Source organism: Schistocerca americana, chromosome 5 (genome assembly GCF_021461395.2).
Source record: "Schistocerca americana isolate TAMUIC-IGC-003095 chromosome 5, iqSchAmer2.1, whole genome shotgun sequence".
NCBI lineage: Eukaryota > Metazoa > Arthropoda > Insecta > Orthoptera > Acrididae > Schistocerca > Schistocerca americana.
In genome coordinates, this window is record NC_060123.1 from 253,783,087 (window position 1) to 253,789,086 (window position 6,000).

A 6,000-nucleotide genomic window follows, 5' to 3' on the forward strand; every position below is an offset into this window, starting at 1 on the left:
AAAAATGCTTGTGAACATGGCCAATATGCTAACTATTAACCACCAAGTGAATTCCTGTAGCTATATCGACAAACAATGAAGATCAGATTTAGAGATAATTAATGTACATACGGAAAAATGGGATCCAAATCAAATGGCTCTGAGCACTATGGGACTTAACTTCTGAGGTCATCAGTCCCCTAGAACGTAGAACTACTTAAACCTAACTAACCTAAGGACATCACACACATCCATGTCCGAGACAGGATTCGAACCTGCGATCTTAGCGGTCGCGCGGATCCAGACTGTACGCTCGGCCACTCCGGCCGGCAAAAAATGGGATCCGTAAGACACTCATACTACGCAACACACTGTTTGCTGCATTTAAAACTTTCTTCACTTTATATCTTCATTCGCCGTTAGATCTAGTAGACAATGAGCGAATAATGATGGTTCCCCCTTCAGGTCTTCCCTTGTAGATTTTATCTGAAGGATACTCCACGATGTCATTAACATTCGGATGTCCCGTGCAAATTACAAGCACTTATCTGATGCAGTATCATACTCTCAGACACCACGGCCATTCAAGAATTCTTCCAATTAAGTTGTTGCGCAATTCCATAACCATAAATATTTTTAGTACCAATGGCTTAAAAAAGCAGTTTATATACTGCGAAAACCAAAAGAAGGATACAATCAAGGAAAGGCTGCGGCACCTAAATTAAGTAAGTTGTTAAAAGAAAGGAAACTTTCATTATTAACCAACATGAGAGTGACAAGAAATGAAATCTTTCCAGTAGTCTTGTGCGGATGTAAGCGAAGAGCGAGGAAATGGATCGTACTAACATATTGATTCTGTAGAACTGTCTCTTTGAAGAAACGGCTTATTGCTTTCGTGGGCTTGACAGAGCCTTGCACCAAATGAAAGCAAAATATATTTAGTGTCAAACTTTTTCAGATGAAACTACATTGCAATTGGTGAGGCAATAGAGCAGAAGAATGAGTTGAGACAGCTTAAAATTTCGGGAAACATTCCTCACACATAGAAGGATAAATTCGTTATATTGTCATTGGTCCGTAAACGATTTAATTCCATGTAAGACCCAACTTTCTTGAATATTCTCATGTGCTACATTTCATCCACTAATATGACAATTTGACAAGAGGTTTCAACTCACACTGAACACGCTTTTGACAAAAATTTTTGAACGGCTGAAGATGACAACAAAGTCTGTCGAAAAATGAAGAAATGCTTATACGATCTTATCTTTAGAAAGTATTTTTACCAAACTCATTTTCTTCTTCTGTTTATAATATAGACCTTACCAGCATCACATGAAGCGTTTTCTTATGAAATGTTCAAAATTTCCTCTTGTTTACGTTTGGTTAGACTGTGCAGTAAGTTGTAATTTTTAGGTTCACCACCGATATTTGTTGCTCCAATGGAACGAAGGCTACGTTGACACGTGACTGACTTCACTGCTTGTGTTGACATGCGACATCATCATTGCTCTACTGGCATCGAGTACGTGTAATCAGCTGTTTGGGTTCTCACGGTCTTGGTTTTCGGTACAGTGCAATGTAATTCAGATGCTGAATTGGCTGAGGCCAGTTTGCTGTAGGGATTAGCAGATAATGATAACTGTGCACTCAATGTTTGTATTGGGAGAGTTGTCTAGAACGACAGTGTCCTTGCAGGAGTACATTTGTACATTTGAAGTGACTGATAGTGGTCTTAGGGAGCATGGGACGTTTAAGACTGGCATTTGCGACAGGGGGGGGGGGGGGGCGGGGGAAGAGAGGGAGGGGGCAGATGGGCTAATGAGGGCTTTTTGAATATGTATGTATGTTTCGTACTGCGCTCATAAATTGATGTCCTGTGTGCTTCCCACGACTAATGTGTTGAAGAATTGTAGAAACTGAGCTCTAGCAAGGGAATTAAACGATTCCGGAACCACGTCCTCATAACATATTTTCTTCCTCTACATGTGAGGTATGTTTCCTGAAAGTTTGGCAATATCTTTCTGTTACACCTTATAGTGACCGGAAGAGCAGCGGGTCAGAGAAGAAGAGAACCAAAGGGAAGGTGGTTAGATGACATTAGAGACAGCACCAGAATTTTCTTTTAAGAATTAAGAAAGAACACATGGTCCAGGAATGTATGCCGCTAGGCAACGAAAACGAGCTGCCGGATCATCACACACACACACACACACACACACACACACACACTCAGTGAGAGAGAGAGAGAGAGAGAGATACAAAAATATTTCTTTAATTTCTCCTGGAGAGTTCGTCAAACTTCTGGTCGGGGGCGGGGGGGATTCCAAAAATTAACTGTCCCAGAGCGGTTCGTTTATATTATTATTGAGGTTTACTGTCGGCTATTCGATTTACTTCAGTCAAGTCGCTTAACGACTTGGTATGTTGTTTGCTCCATGAGTGGTAGAACTGCGATGTTGAAAATGATGTTTCCCAAGTGTAAACAGTCATTACTATCTATCAACATAGAATAATAAAGGCATAAAATTGCTGACTGCTCTACTGGAATGTGAAAAAATAACTGGCTGACAGGACATTCAGGAAAACTGGTCTGCGCTCCAACCCCCCTCAACACGTCCATGCGTCCACGTCAAGAATTGGGCACCACGTTGGATTTAGTTATGGCCGTACTATGCGATCCAATTATATCTTGTCGCTATATCAACAAATATGATTGGAGGAATAAAACGGCATTTCTTCTACAAAAGTGAAACTGACAATGAGAAGAGAAGCGTCTGTCACGAAGGCCTCTGGTGGTTGATCGAACAGGTCTGATGATTGGTGATCGGGTATGAGCTAGCTGGGCGTGAGAGTACGTGGATGTTGTAGAGCAAGGCGATGCCACGGACGTGCGGCGACTTTTTGCGACCACCTTAGGAAACACACCTTCGATATTCACTCCACAGATCACTGTACAGTGCTTGGCGGAGTTTACTTCATGCCAATATTCACGGTTACTTTTGCGTGTCGTGCTTTGGAAACTTAAACTGTAAGCACACCTAGTCTGTCAATCTTCAGTGCCTGTCAAGACTCTTCTCCACATTACAAAGCTCTCCAGCTCCGTGAAATTCCTTTACCTGTTAAAGTCTGCATCCATACAGATTTTATCATGTGCAGTATTGCTATGCAGTAGCCCAGCAGATGCTGATAGTATAGACAGCCAGGAAAATTTCATTTGAAATCAGGTAGTTAAATATACACTACTGGCCATTAAAATTGCTACACCACGAAGATGAGGTGCTACAGACGCGAAATTTAACCGACAGGAAGAAGATGGTGTGATATGCAAACGATTAGCTTCTCAGAGCATTCACACAAGGTTGGCGCCGATGGCGACACTTACAACGTGCTGACATGAGGAACGTTTCCAACCGATTTCTCATATACAAACAGCAGTTGACCGGCGTTGCCTGGTGAAACGTTGTTGTGGTGCCTCGTGTAACGAGGAGAAACGCGTACCATCACGTTTACGACTTTGATAAAGGCCGGATTGTAGCCTATCGCGATTGCGGTTTATCGTATTGCGACACTGCTGCTCACGTTGGTCGAGGTCCTTTGACTGTTAGCAGAATATGGAATCGGTGGTACGCCGTGCTGGATCCCAACGGACTCGTATCACTCGCAGTCGAGATGACAGTCATCTGATCCGCATGGCTGTAAAGGATCGTGCAGCCACGTCTCGATCCCTGAGTCAACAGATGGGGACGTTTGCAAGACAACAACCATCTGCACGAACAGTTCGACGACGTTTGCAGCACCATGGACTATCAGCTCGGAGACCATGGCTGCGGTTACCCTTGACGCTGCATCACAGACAGGGGCGCCTGCGATGGTGTACTCAACGACGAACCTGGGTGCACGAATGGCAAAACGTCATTTTTAGGATGAATCCAGGTTCTGTTTACAGCATCATGATGGTAGCACCCGTGTTTGGCGACATCGCGCTGAACGCACCTTGGAAGCGTGTATTCGTCATCGCCATACTGGCGTATCACACGGCGTGATGGTATGGGGCGTCATTGGTTACACGTCTCGGTCACCTCTTGTTCGCATTGACGGCACTTTGGACGTTACATTTAAAGTGTGTTACGACCCGTGGCTCTACCCTTCATTCGATCCTTGCGAAACCCTACATTTCAGCAGGATAACGCACAACCGCATGTTGCAGGTCGTGTACGGGCCTTTCTGGATACAGAAAATGTTCGACTGCTGCCCTGGCCAGCACATTCTCCAGATCTCTCACCAACTGAAAACGTCTGGTCAATGGTGGCCGAGCAACTTGCTCGTCACAATACGCCAGTCACTACTCTTGATGAACTGTGGTATCGTGTTGAAGCTGCATGGGCAGCTGTACCTGTACACGCCATCCAAGCTCTGCTTGACTCAATGCCCAGGCGTATCAAGGCCGTTATTACGGCCAGAGGTGGTTGTTCTGGGTACTGATTTCTCAGGATCTATGCACCCAAACTGCGTGAAAATGTAATCACACGTCAGTTCTAGTATAATATATTTGTCCAATGGATACGCGTTTATCGTCTGCATTTCTTCATGGTGTAGCAATTTTAATGGCCAGTAGTGTATTAATACCGTTACCTTTTGATTGTAAGCATTCTTTGAAACGAGTATGACCGCCTACTCACAACATGTTTTGTAACTCTAATATTCGCAGATAGGCTTTTATACTGTAGACCTAGATAATTTATGTTGAACACGACCAAATCAAAACAATTCGTGACGTAATGGCTTCCCATTCAGATATAATGCGGGAAACAAACCAATGCGCAAGTCCACACATAACCACTTGACTGTCACGACGAGGTTTGCTACTCCACTCCAAGATTTTCCTTTGTCAGACTTAAGCTCCACAGTAGACGGCGGCTTGTGCTCCGAATTGTGATTCTTCAGTCTAATTTCTGCAATTGTTACGATATTTAATTTCTGAATTCGTACAAAGAGCGTTGCAATGACTATATTTCACTCTATTTGTACCTGACTCAGTTGACGTATAATGTGACACGTACAGAGAGATTTATTTGCGTGACTAAAAAAAGGACTCTTTATTTGTCTGCAAGAGGGTGTTCACTTTCTTATGAAGCATTTTCATTGGTCTGTAATACATACCTTGCTCCTTAATTTATATACATTTTGAAAGCGATCATGGCTACCTGGAAACTGTGAATGTGAAATATTCTCGATCTGACTCTTTTTTTTCTTTAATCGCCCTTCATTACAACTTGTACACTGGAGACCTAGTAATGATACTCGTTTGCGAAACGGATACACAGTAAATAATGAGTGTTCCATAATTTTGATCACTCTTCCAGTATGATCGGTAGCAGTGGCTCCACTAATATGCAGTATACTTATCTAAGAAATGAAAACACGTTTGCAATGAATGTAACATATGTTTGGGTGTATACAGGGTGGTCAATTGATCGTGACCGGGCCAAATATCTTACTAAATAAGGGTCAAACGAAGAAAAAAAAAACTACAAGGAACGAAACTTGTCTAGCTTGAAGGGGGAAACCAGATGGCGCTATCGTTGGCTCGCTGGATGGCGCTGCCATAGGTCAAACGGATCTCAACTGCGTTTTTTTTAAATAGGAATCCCCCATTTTTATTACACATTCTTGTAGCACGAAAAGAAATATCAATGTTTTAGTTGGACCACTTTTTTCGCTTTGTGAGAGAGGCGCTGTAATAGTCAAAAACCTATGGCTCACAAATTTAGGCGAACAGTTGGTAACAGGTAGGTTTTTTGAATTAAAATACAGAACGTAGGTACGTTCGAATATTTTATTTCGGTTGTTCCAATGTGATACATGTACCTTTGTGGACTCCATCATTTCTGAGAATGCATGCTGTTACAGCGTGATTACCTGTAAATACCACATTAATGCAATAAATGCATTTGGCATTGTCGGTGGATCACGATAGCAAATATCTTTCAACTTTACCCACAGAAAGAAATCCGGGGA